Raw genomic sequence first — 14219 nt, forward strand, 5'->3', positions numbered from 1 at the left:
CACGTGTCAGAGGTTTAGAAACGGGCGGTGACAGATTGCGACCGTTGGTGTAACAGTCGTTTTTTCCCCTGACGTTTTGATTATATATTGTGGTGATCCAGATCCCATTGATATTATACTGGGTTGTTTCTTCATCTACTTTAATGGCTGCTAGGTCAAGCATTAAAATGCAATTAAATCCATGGCACCTCATTACAAGGGAGGTTGTCATGTTTATGCTGGTGATCACAGATTTGCTGACTGTTCTTGGTCACAGACTCCTTGTACCAATCCCTAATGCCATTCAACTAGGGTGAGGATGTTCAACATAGCACCATTAATTTTCTTCGTGATCTTTCTTTCATAGGATACAAACACGTGTCCCTTAATATGATCTCTCACCATGAATTATTAGCAAGGATAATATGGAAATTTAACTTGGTTGTTGACCGGTCAAAATGCCCCGGTTTGACCAAATATATCCCTTTTAATATAAAGGGTAACGTTTTGGGGCATTTCGGGCATTTTGACAAGGTGACATCGAAATTGGGGCATTTTGCCTCTTAACCCTTACTTGTGTGGCCATGTTTTTAGACAAGTGAATTCTTCCGCTGATAAAAATGGTTAAGAAAGGGTCTGGCTTGAGATGTGGAGTCTCTGAACTCTCTAGTTAGAGACATGTAACACCATCCTACAAGGGTACAAGTCGATAAATAATTTTTCCTCCGAGCGGAACCAACTTAACCTGGCTCCAGCTAGCCCAAACCACTCCGACATGTAAATCCTAACTCCGCAACTGACTCCTCATGAGGATTGTTACATTAAGGTGTATAACTAGTGGTTCTCCCTGAGAAATATTATAATGATAAACTTGTAACTTTCGTTCACTCATTGTTTTTTAATTTATATTCTCTTAAACCTATGAAATTTCAGGAATTCTTCGACATCCCAATGAGAACCTTAGGACGGCAAGTCAGTACATAATGGCTGATGCCAAAGATAGTGAAGGTAGCGGTTCAATCTACCTATGTGTAACAAGATCAGGATATTATGATGAGAATCGTGGACTTGTAATTGAAAGGCCTGTAGAATAATATTATCAGTTAAATTCTTGAAAAACCAGACAGGGACATAAATATGGCTTTATCGGTATTGGTATCTGTTGATAACCCCCATAATCGACATGAAATTATGCCATGTTTCTGGAGGAATGTACATGTCTGAGTCAAAACAAAATCAGCTTCCTATAAACATTGAGTTTTTTCTGGAAAGCTTCAGAAGTTATATGATAGCAGTGTCGGAGAAGCTTAGAAGCGTAAACTGCCCGTTTCGTTGCATTTTTGAATAACTAAACGAAAATATTAATCCTCAGCTCCTTCCTTGATAATGAAGCACTGCAAGCTTTGTAATTTTCTATTTAAGGAGACTAGTCAACATTAGCAAGCACTGTAAGGTTTGTAATCGCCTATCAGTCAATTTTATTTTCTTATGGATTTGTCCTTCTTATTCATCAAATTTACGATTCAGAAATGCAAGAAAACAAACAGTATTATCCGTGATAAGCTGCGCAGATTCTTTGCCTGTAACAATAAAGTTCAGCCACAGCCCACAGGCAAAACATTGCTCCAACAACCTGTCAGCGAAGGAAATTATTGGTCTACTATTTGTCCAGTATGTCAACAAGAATCTGAAACTACTGAGATGAAGAGGCGTTGTGGACAATACTTCCACGTTGAGTGCATGAATCCATGGGGTTAGATATGACTTGGAATCAGCTAGGCCAACATGCCTGTCCTCTTTGCCGGAAAATCACCCCACTGCTTCTGTAATAAAACCTGAATTACTCTATATCAGATAGTAAAATGGTTTACTTAATGATCGAGCTAAAAAAAATGGTTTGCACATAGGCTTTTGTGGATTTATATGTTGTATCTATGGCCATAGCCAATAGTATTGCCTTTTCTATTGAATTTCGGACTGTATTATAGTATCTATCTTGCTCGCAAATATAATTATGAGCTGTAGCGGTAGGACACTGAAAGAAGGTGGCTGCTCTTCATAAGGTTGAGGTGGAGGCAGTGATGTTAGCTCAGATGTTTTCCCAGATAGTAGATCTTCAAAGATGTTGTTCTCTTCCACTAAACATGCATATATTTTGGAATGACAATAATTGAAGAAGCGCAACTATTTTAGTTTTTTTTTTTTGGTGCCCCGGGAACTCCATAAAAATGGTGAGTTATGGTTTTCCTTTTGGGGAAATTGTGAAAATGCCCCAATATGGGGTGCAATGTTGGAAATCTGCCCCAACATTTAAAAGTTCGGAAAAATGCCCCATTCCGTCAAAAACTCAGTTAAGTCTCATGTGTGAGCCCACACACGCGAATAAAAAGACAAATACGTCCTTCAAAATTCACGGTTAAGGGTTCAAAATCCAGGATTGAGGGTTTAGGGTTCATGTTTAAGGTTCTGGTGGTGGAAGCGGCGGTATTAATGGTAGTTCTGGTGGTGATGGTGGCTTTACGCATGTGACTTAACTGGGTTGGATGTCAAAGTTAACGAAATGGGGCATTTTTCCAACTATTTTTAACGTTGGGGCAGATTTCCAACATTGCATCTCATATTGAGGCATTTTTCCAATTTTTCCTTTCCTTTTTTTAGTGAATAAGATTCTTGGGAATTACCTAGTGTCCAAACAAGGCTGGTCCAGGCGCGAAGCAAGCAACATTAGAAGGAGGCCAATAATCGATGAAGAGGTCGTGGTAATTGTTAATTATAGAAGCGCGGGCCACTGATTGCTTACAAAATTGGCATCTATGGTTTCGCACCCCAAACCGACGGAGTAAGTCAAGATAAAATCAATTAATTAACACAACTTGACTTTAAGAATCGGTGATTTAAAGAGGTCGCTGGTAACAAACTAAATATCATTCAGCTTATCTTTTGGCTAATGAAAATTTCTGTCTTCTTCATCACAATTAAAATCAAAAAGGCTGCCCGTACAATCCGGGATAAGATGCGCAGGTACATTCCCTGTTGTGGTAAGAGAAGAAGTGCTCTACCAGATTATTGTGGCTATTGCCCAGCGTGTGAAGAAGCCGGTGGTTCGGTGAGGAATGGTAAACAATACTTCCATCGCGAGTGTGCAAATCCGTGGTATTAAAATCAGCTATCAAACATGTCGATCGCGGAAATTCTTTAGAATTTAGAGACTTCCGGCAAAGTTTATTTATCGGTTTGTGTACTAGGCTTTTGTGGATTTTTAAAAGTATTGTAGTTGGATTTGAGACTGAATTGTAATTGGGTACCCATTGTAGTTTCTATCTTCTTCTTTTTTTTTTATTTTTTTTTATGCATGTACTTATGAGTATTATCTCTGCCAATTTTCATTGTTTTTGGTCGGCATCTTTCCCTCAATATTGTGATTGAAATATATGTATAGAAAAAAAATTAAAAGAATCATTTCTCCTAACACTATTTCATGAGTCTGTTTATTCATATTTAACAAAATCATTAGTGTGTTTTTCTTTTGGGAATATGAAAGATCGCCATGCGAGACGATATCAAAAATACTTGATCAAAAATCCATATCACAAGTAACAATTCTTCAATTTCACATCCACAGAAAAAATGAAACTTGAGGATGGTAATCTGTGAAGATGAAATTATGTTTGACGCACAAGTTCTATGAATGACGTAATTGTTCAGCCGTATGACCAAATCCTCAACTGGCATGATGCACTCAAGGATATGCTACCTTGATGATAAGTAATTACATCTCAGGGGCCTTACTAGATTAAGAAAAATGCAATGCAAGTCAATGATCCTTCTGAACTTGCAAGGAGCCTCATTGCCTAATTGGCAACCCAATGATACCAAGGCCAGGGTGTACTGGGTGTAATAGCCATTATATAATAGCTTCATGCTTCATGTTTTTTTTTCTGCAGGACTGTAAAATAAAATACGCCGTGTGGAGTGAAAACTGTTAGAAATCCTCATGCCTAACTAACCTCGAAAACCGGCTTGCAAGATTAGAATTTTCCATGGCTTATTAAGCATGGAACCTAGGTTGCCCTAGGCGATGTGGTACTATTTAACAAACGCAAATAGAAGAACCTTCAAAAACAGAGATCAACTAGTATCGGGAGTCACCATTGCTATCCTGCCTTCTCAATATTTCAAGGGGCCTTTCTTCTGTGACTTTGTGGCTACTTGTCCCTAGAAAAGTCTATGACATATAAATTTTTAGTAGTACAACTTTTTCTTCCGTTAGGGTTTTGTTACGCCTTGACAGTTGAAAACTGCTTTAAATTTGTATATGTGCTGTATCTCATTGGCATCTGGGTAATCTGTTTTATTTTTTTTTGGAGAAAAATTCACTTCTAATACATAGAATTGTGATCGTGAGATCACGATCGACTAGTAGCCATTATATCTATTTCAAATTTAGATATTGATGTCAATATCTTACAAATGCTCCAATAATGTAGGTACCTGTAATTGTTAAATGTAGAAGAACTTGTTCACTTGAACTATTATTTTTCTCAGAATGTCCTGGATCCTAATTGGTACACAAAAATGTAAAATCGTGGGCATATGATTAAATAAAAAAAATAAAATAAACATAGGGTTTGTAATTTTACTTTTAAGCAGAGGAAAAAACAATGTTGGCTTTACAATCAAAATGAGCAATCTTCAAGAAGCAAGAGAAAAAATCAGTCATCTTCGTGATAAGGTGCGTGTGTTTTTGGCCTGCGATAAAGTAACGACAGAGCTCACAGAAAGGCTCCAAGAACCTATCATCACCGATCCAAATTACACGGCGGCATGTCAAGTATGCAAACAAGAATCTTATACCACTGAAATGGAGACGAGTAACGAACTCTACATCCATGTAGAGTGCCAAACCTATATCTAGATCATTATTGTACTATTTATTTATTGGTTTTTGTGGATTTATTTTATTGTATGTACTTCTGGATTTGCCGATTTGGGACAGAAATGTATATTTTTTATTTTCTTTAGAGTTCAATACGCTTCAGTTTAATGTTTTTTTTGGTGAGTCATTTATTCGATGTTATAACAGATGAAGCTGCTTAAATTTTTCAAGCAATCCGATATTTCGATTCATATTTTTTTTTTTAACAGAACAAAGATGAACAAGAAGACCAAGGTGATCACAGGTAATCATGATAGTAACTTATCGTCTTCATCATCTTTGATAACCAACGATACTGATATTTTAACAGAAATTCTATTACGTTTTTCCGGTGAAATCTCTTCTCGTATCAAAATCTGTTTCAAAAAAGTGGTCAGTGCTTATCTCTAGTCAACATTTCATTCAACATCATTGTATTCGTAATAATCTTAAAGTATCTGGGTTATTTCTGCAAATCATCATATGAATTAACGTTACACAATGAAAGAATAATGAGTTAATCGTAGCGTTCCTTTTGAAGTGCTAAAATCACTGAAGATTTGCCATTCTTGTAATGGTCTTCTCCTTCTTTTGAGCACTAAGTACAAACCAAAGCGCCATGATATTTATATATACAATCCTTCAACGGAACGATACAGAATTATTCCTTCACCAGGATTCTTAATTTTTGCGTGCAGTTTAAGTCTAGTTTTCAATCCACATAAATCACTTGACTATGAAATTGTGTGTATATGGAAAAGCATCTACAGTGAAAGGAGTAAATATAGGTTTGAAATTTACTCTTCGATAACAAGTAATTGGAGAATATGATGAAACTAATTTGGTTTCATCATAAGTTTACTGTTTTCATGGACCGTTAGAATTTGATGAAACCAATTTTGGTTTCATCATGAATCTGTCATTTTCCCAACACAATTAATGTTGATTTCGACGATGAAGATGTATCATCATCTGTTGGTGATGAAACATCAGAAGGTGGTGGCGATGGTGGTGATTGTAGAGGATTGACGAGGAGGTGGAAGTGCTGTTGGGAGCGGATCTGCAAGTACTGGTGTTGAATGTAGATGATAAAAGAAGGTGGCGGTGTTGTTGGTGGCCGATTTGAATGTATTGGTGGTGGTTTTTGATGATACAAGGAGGAGGCAGAAGTAGTGTTGGTGGTGGATCTGATATGTAGTGGTGGAAAAAAATAAAAGTAAGAGGAGGAGGTGTTGTTGATAGAAAATCAAGACGTAGAAAGAGAAGAAGGTGATGATCGTGTTAATGGAGGAGGTGGAGGTGTTGTTGGTGGCGGATCTGGACATAGCGACTGGTTTGATGGTGGCGAAGCTACTGTTGGTGATAGATCTGAACATAAAAGTAGAAGAAATGGGGAAGGAGGTGTTCGTAGAGGAGACAGAGGCGTTCGTGGAAGAGACGGAAGTGTTGCTGCTGGTGTTCGTGGAAATATTTGCTGCTTCTGGTGGTGATGGTGGAGGGGAGAAGGAGACTGAAGAAAGAAGAAAAAAGAAAGGAAATAAGAAGAAAAGATAAAAGGGTATGTTTGGCGTTCGTGGAAGAGACGGAGGTGTTGCTGCTGGTGTTCGTGGAAATATTTGCTGCTGGTGGTGATGAAAGAAGGAAAAAGAAAGCAAAGAAGAAGAAGAAAAGATAAAAGGGTATGTTTGGGATCTTTTTTTTTAAGTAATAAAAACTAAACTTACTCATTATTATTTGACCTGGGGTTTTTGTGCCACTTTTTAATGAAACTGTTTTAATTTATTAAAAATAATATGGCTGAATTTTTCGTATAACAAAGTTGGTCACCTAGGTGTTTTGTCACTAGTTTTGTTAATTTTTTGAAATCATTGACCAGCGAAATTGGTAACAACAACGGTTATGTGTGTGTGTTTTTTTTCTCTTGAAGCATGGTTGCAATAATTCGATTGGCACAAGATAATTAGCTGCGTCTGATGAACATACGAATTCTTTTCTATTTATAATAATGTCATCACTACATATTTACAATGTAAAACACATCTGAAACAGATTGCGTTAAACTCCCTAAGAATAAGAGTGTGGTCAATATTAAGATATCATGTCAGACCATGCAAATACTAAAGAAAAGTTGAAAAGAAAGTTTACAATGGAGTAGTTGCTAAACGAATACACCTAGGCCGAATATTTTCTTGATCCATTGCGTTTTATATATTTATGCTAATTTTTATCCACAATCTTTGTTTCCTACCTTGTTTAGTATTCGCCAATGTCTCGAAGCATCTCCTGAATATAAAGATCGAGAATGAATACAAGTGAGGTGGTAAAAACAACAACAGCGAGTAGAAATTGGGACTTCAAATCAAATAAAAAGAAAACATTAAAGAGTTGTACGTAATAATTTACCTGATTGTAGCTTTGGTGGAGCATCTAGTTTTTTAAAGACTATCGTTTTTGGGTACATTTGGAATTGGAAGAATGTACTACGTCCAGTCTACCAGTCTAAGCAATCTTTTTGATCTCTTCTTGTATCGGATATCCTTATATCAGGAAAAGTAGCCAAAATGCCCCAATTTGGGAGGCATGGATGTAGAATTGTCCTGGATTTTAAAACAAAGTTAAAATGCCTCAATCCGTTAACTTTTTCATCCAAGCTAGTTAAGTACTGAATTTGGCACACATATCATCTTATACATGTGAAAAAAGACAATAATAACCCTTCAGGATCAAGGGTTTCAGGATTCAAGGTTAGGTTAAGGGTTTTAGGGTTCAAGGTTTTAGGGTTAAGGGTTTAGAATTTAGGGTTCAGGGATGGTGGTGATGGTGGTGGTGGTGGTGGTGGCGGTGGTGGTTTTGGTGGTGACAATGGTTGTGGCATCGACAATGGTGGTTCTATTAGTGATTTGGCATTGGTGGTGGTGGTGGTGGCGGCAGTGGAGGTGGTGGTTTTGGATAATTTGATGGCGGCGTCGTTGATAGTGGTGGTGGTGGTGGAGGAGGTAGCGACGATAGAGGCGGCGGTGGTGGAGGTGGCGGCGGCGATGGCGGAGGTGATGATTAAGGTGGTGATGGTGGCGAAAATATGACATATGTCGCAATATTAAGGGTTTGTTACTTTATAAGAAAAAATAACAATTTAATAAAAATTGGGGTCAAAAACGATTTTTCTTCACATGTCTGTAAAATTGTCCATTTAATCAGCTTGGATAGAGAAACTAATGGATCGGGACATTTTAAATTTTTTTGAAAACTTAAGGCGTTTTTGCAAAGTGTAAACTACAGGAAAACCCATTCTCCCAGATCTTTCCACTGTGAAACCCACGCTCCCAAAACTAAAGGCGCGCACCCATTTTCTGGAAGAAAATTATTCTCAGACCCATAATTTATAAAATTTGGTTGTCGTTCTTTTTTCTTCTTCATCATCTTCAATTCTTTTTAACTCAGATAAGAAAATCGAAGAATTTAGACAACGAAGATTCGAAGGAGAGTTTGCTACTATGATTTTGGTTGAATCAAAGAAGAAACTGAGATTGGGGTTTTTTCAATCAGATGAAGATTGTTGTTCAAGAAAAGAAAAGGGGATCTGTGAGATTTTGAAATCAAAGCAGATGAGAAGAAATTGTTGATTTTGAATTGCGAAAAATTGGTTGTAGTCTGTGTGTTGATTTGAAAGGAAGAGGAATTCGAAGGTGGGTCTGTGATGTTGAGAAGATTTAAGAACTTGGGTTTGTATTTGATTCCAAGATGGCAGCAGATGGTCTCGAAATTGTGATGTGAGTTCAACACAGGAAGATGCAGAAATTGGTTGGTCGATTCAGAAGTTTGACAGTGGTTCCGTCGTCGTATGTGAAGGTATCAATAGAAGGTTTAAGAAATGGAAGTTTTGGCCGATGGAGATAAGGAAGAAAACGAGTTGCTTCCATCGATTTGGGTGAGTAATGGAGGAGGTTAAGACAAGGAATGTGAAGCGGAGAAGAAAATGAAGATGTGTTTTTATCGAATTTGGCTTTACAACAAGGATTGATAGTGAACAATTTCAGAAGTTATATCATCCAGGGAAGAGAGGCAAGTTGTTGTTGTTGTTAACTTCAGTGAATAAAGTGCATTTTGATGAATGTATGAGGTTTATGTGAATGTTTAAGACGGTGGGTTTGTCTCTAATCCACATTTTCTGGTAAGAAATTGATTCTGGTAGTTTCCAAGATGCATCCATTACACAATCCTTCACCAACTCAAAACTGCACACAAGGTGCTTGGCTAAATGCCTGAATGACCGGCCAGTTCTTGTTGCCACCTTTTAACTATAGAGTGGTGAGTCTTTGCACAAGTTTTGGAGAGGATTTAAAGTGGTTTCTGAGTCCGTTTAGAAGATTACCAGTTGAGCTGGATTCAAGAACAAGTTGCTTATGAATACATGAGTATTTGGCTCTAGTATTTGACGAGAAAACAAGGAAGAAAGGTGGGTCAGTTTGCCATATTTTCTTGACCCTGTAACAAAGGTTTGTTGCGGTTTCAATAGGTTCATTGGTTGTTTTTCAAGGGGCAGTGGAAAATAGTTGTTGTGGATGCTTTTGTTTTGTTGCTTTTTTTTCAGAATTATTATGGTACTTTATAGTTTTAGTCGTTTTTGAGAGCTGTTGGTGTTGTTGGTTGGGAATCCACATATGTATTTGGTCATATTGGTGTTGACGTTTGGTCATAATGGTTGAATAATTTGTTATGCAGCTATGACAATGGTTGCATAACCTGTTATGCATCTACAAAAGTTGTTGCATAACTTGTTATGCAGTCCAGAAAACGGTTGCATAACACGTTATGCAACTACTTTTTTCTTAGTATTGAAACCAACAAAAAATAAGGTTGCATAACTTGTCATGCAACTACAATAATATCTACATAACATGTTATGCAGTCGTGAAAATAAATGCATAACATGTTATGCATCCGAAAATATGACTGCACAATGCATTATGCATCGATAAAATTGTTGCACAATCTTTTATGCATCGAGAAAATAAATGCGTAATCTTATATGCATTCGTAAATATGGATGCATACTGCATTATGCATCAATTTTTTATGTACGCACTAAAATCAACCAAAACAATGCATAACTTTGTTATCCAAATGCATAATTTGTTATGTAGTGGAGAAAATGGTTGCATAATTCGTTATGCATCTGCAAAATGTGTTACGCATCTTTTTCGGTGGATGTGTAATGTATTGTGAATATATGAAAGAAGATGATGGTGTAAATACATGATTTTGACCAAGAGCCCCCGAATAACTGAAAGATAATGGTTTGCGTGGGAGTTAATGAAACATGAAAGAAGATGATGATGTGGTTATGACTGCATAACATGTCATTCAGTCGAGAAATTGTCTGCATAACATGTTATGCATTCGTGAAAATGGATGCATAACCTGTTATGCATCTACAAAATTTGTTGCATAACTTGTTATGCAATCCAGAAAACCTGCATAACCTGTTATGCGTCCGAAAATATGGCTACATAATGCATTATGCATCGAGAAAATAGATGCACAACCTGATATGCATCCATAAATATGGATGCATAGTGCATTATGCATCAATTTTTTATATGTACGGCTAAAATCAACCAAAACAATGGTTACATAACTTGTTATAGATGCATAACTTTGTTATGCAGATACATAACTTGTTATGCAGTCGAAGAAATGGTTGCATAATTCGTTATGCGTCTGTAGAATGTGTTATGCATCGTTTTTGGTGACTGCATAATGGTTAAGTATCAAGTTTTCAAAAAATTTCCATAAAATGAGGATCACCTCCGATTTTTTCGTTAAAAACAAAAATTTGATATTCTTGTTTGTACTCGTTGCGTAGCTCTTTTAAAAAGATTTCCAACGATATAAAGTTTGTAAAATTCTAAGGCGCGGATTTTTAGATATGTTATGTCCAAGTTGCGCTGCCAATTATATCCCTGAAAAATTAGGCTGTGTAACGAGTTATGCCTGAAAAGATATTATAGATAACAAGTTATGTATTGATTCATATAATAATTTCATATAATTATGAGTGTCACGGTATACAAAATTAATTGTGGGTCTGAGAATGAGAATATTATTTTTTTGGGTCTCCCCCTAAGTTTCCCTTTTGCAAACCACACCCCTAAATCGGGGCATTTCAACTCTTGGCCCTATAAAGAAAGGAGTTACGCAATTTTACATTTGGAAACTGGGTCATATGACCATAGGCCCCTAAAGGCTCGTAGTATTGGACTGCTAAAGTATGTGTCTGGGGGAAAAAGACATACAATTAAAGAGACCGTCATACCCTTCCAATTATCTTTTCAACCTCGTTTATATCGTCGTCACAATACATCTCTTCTCCTTCTTCTTCTTACAGTTACAGAAAAAACCCAGGCTTCTTCTTCGTCGTCCGTCGTCGCCCCCATAACCACCACCATCACCAGCTTCTTCTTCTTCTTCTCCAGAATCAACGTCGACATCAAGAATAACACAATATTTCGAGAAAAATTAATTCATTAACACCATCTTCTGAATCAACTCAACAACAGAGATGCCCTAATTTTTCCAAAATTATCAACTCAATTCTGTAAAGTTCATATAGGTTGTTTATTTCATCAAAGATGAGCACCGAAGAACCTAAAACTCGTAAGCTCCTGACCCTAGTTTTTTTTTTATAATTTTTGATTTCTGAAATAGGAAATGGAACATTATGTTATCAATTAGGTATTTATTTTGAAATTAGGTTTTGTATTGATTCTGAAATGAAATTTTGGGTGTATCAATTGGTTGATTATTAATTTTGTGAAAATACTGCATGATTAAATTGAACTTAGGGATTTGAGATAAACCTGGGTGCGCCTTGGGTATTTTTGGCTATGTTTAGTTTTCATGTTCTAGTAAACTCAGATGCACCTAGGTGAACGTTGGATAAATTTGGGTAAGTTTGGTTTGCATGTTGCACTGAACTCAGATGTACCTGGGTGCATCTTGGGTAAATTTTCTTATGTACATATTCTGCATATCGTTTGTACCACACTTACGGTCAAGTTATAATCATATATGAGTTGAAAATCTAACAAAAATTAGTTGTTCTGCAATATGATAATGATCAGTAGTTTTAAATGGTTCTTGTGCAACAATGGTACTTGGTTTTAGAATTATGTTAATGTTAGATGATATTCAGTCGAAGAGTATGATGCCTATTGAACTCAGATACACCTAAGTGCATCTTGGGTATTTTTGGCTATGTTTAGTTTTCATGTTGCAGAGAACTCAGATGCACCTGAGTGCATCTTGACTAGATTTTGGTAGATTTGGTTTTCATGTTGCAGTAAGCTTATTTGCACCTGGGTCCATCTTGACTAAACTTTGTCAAGTTTGGTGTTTGTATTGCAGTAAACTCAGATGCACCTGGGTGCATCATAATTACATTTTATGGTTTTATCTTGGATTCATTTTATGTGCATGTGTACATAAATCTTTTGTTTTCTTTTATTGTATGAAACAAAGGAAAGAGGAAAACTGTTGAATTAAGAACGAAAAACAGGCACGATGCTGAGACTATGGCGAGGAGAGTAAACAAGGTGTTTACCAAATTTTATACCCCAACAGGAGTTGATGTAAACAAGTTCAAGGTTAAGCCACACCCAAAATGGACCATAACAAGAAGAAAGGTAATTTTTTATTTATTTTTCACATTTATTTATTTATCTACAATGTAAACGTAAATAATGGTCTTTAGCTCAAGAGTGTGATGGTTTTGCAGTAGTGCTTATTCTGGGATTATGTTCTTTATTTCACGGATTGGGTGATGAACTGCGGGTTTGAATATCATCGAATGAAATAGGTGAGGACAGAATGGGTACAAGTCATTTATGAAGTTCTCTAAGACGAAGGAAGTTGCTGGAAGAAAGAAAACTAATGGTGTTGTTTAGCTAAAAGTGTTTTTTATATGAGATCCTGCCAGGCGTTTCTTTATTTGAGTTCTTGAAAGACTTAAACAATAAATTAATTGTTTAGAACTATGTTTAGAAATGGTTTCTTATGTCAAGTAAAATTGTGCATTTTTGGGTGGAATTTTCAGATAATTAGCTCATAAATACTTCATTTGTAAGTTGTGAAACTTGTCAGGTTTACTCACTATGCACCCAGGTGCAACCTGCAGAAAGTATTTTCATGTCAGACTGGGAATTATGCACCCAGCTGCAACATTCAGAAATATGTGGTACATGCACAGGTGCAACGTGCAGAAAGTATTTTCATGTCAGAATGTGCGTTAAGCACCCAGGTGCAATCTGGAGCAAAAACTATTTCTATGAAAGAAATCCAGTTAAACCTAAATATGGCAAAAGACAACGAATTCCAAAAAATTTTATACAAATTTGTTTGTCAGTTACAAACAGACAGACAACAAGGTCAACATTTAAAAAATACAAAGTTGAAATCTACTTCTTTCATATCTAAATTTTAATTAAACCCACACCTGTTTTTCATAGCAAGAAACTCCTATTTCCTATTTACTTCGAAACACTCATCAAATAGCTATTGTTCATCAGCAACAGCTACTTCTTATTCTCTAAATTACCGGCCTTATCTTCTTTTCTCTGTCGGTCCAGAACATCTCCTAGCCGTTCTTTTCTCAGCAGAAACCAAAACTTGCCCTTGGCAATGACAAGACCCATAAAAATTAGCGACAACGGATAATGCAGTCAACTGCAACTCCAAATGGTTACTTCCTTGTTGATTCTTCATTGCCAAAACAGACCCGAAACCTCCCCAAACTCGTACCCAATGTGCATAGTATCTCTTAATTTGAATTGAGTCGTGAACTTGAGTCTGAACTAACCCAAGCACTATAGTTCCAGCGGCTTCTTATCCCTGGAAAACGACCCATTAGTCCCATGGCTAGTTGGTGCAGTCAACTAATCTTCTGAACTTGAATATGCGAAGAAATGATAGTGCAGGCATTTCTACAAAATTGCAGGGAAGGAGCTGCATCTTGTGTTCTTCGCGGATAAATCTAGGTTTATCGTAGTAATCACCTGAAACATACATACACAACTAAAATTATTAATTCATTATCTCGAGCAATACACTCACCAACATTACCATCACATTCACCATTGAAACATCACCCAAAAAGAAGTATTGGAGAAAAAAAGTGAAAGGGAAAACAGAAAACCCAAAAAAGATATACATTATGCACTCGGGTGCATCTAGGGCAAAACCTATTTTTATATTAGAATTTACATTATGCACTCAGGTGCATCTTCTGTATTTTTAAGATTGTATATACTACATTGTCAAGTAAATA

The 14219-nt window shown here is 36.5% G+C and overlaps 1 long non-coding RNA gene across 1 annotated transcript; it reads left to right on the forward strand.

Moving 5' to 3' along the window:
• Positions 1-11233: 11233 nt before the first annotated feature.
• LOC113285332 lies at positions 11234-12982 on the forward strand. Its single transcript, XR_003328602.1, has 3 exons — positions 11234-11551; positions 12416-12579; positions 12672-12982. It is a non-coding gene; the product is annotated as an uncharacterized LOC113285332 (long non-coding RNA).
• The last annotated feature ends 1237 nt before the right edge of the window (positions 12983-14219 follow it).

The sequence above is a fragment of the Papaver somniferum genome, chromosome 6, assembly GCF_003573695.1.
Source record: "Papaver somniferum cultivar HN1 chromosome 6, ASM357369v1, whole genome shotgun sequence".
NCBI classification, from domain to species: domain Eukaryota; kingdom Viridiplantae; phylum Streptophyta; class Magnoliopsida; order Ranunculales; family Papaveraceae; genus Papaver; species Papaver somniferum.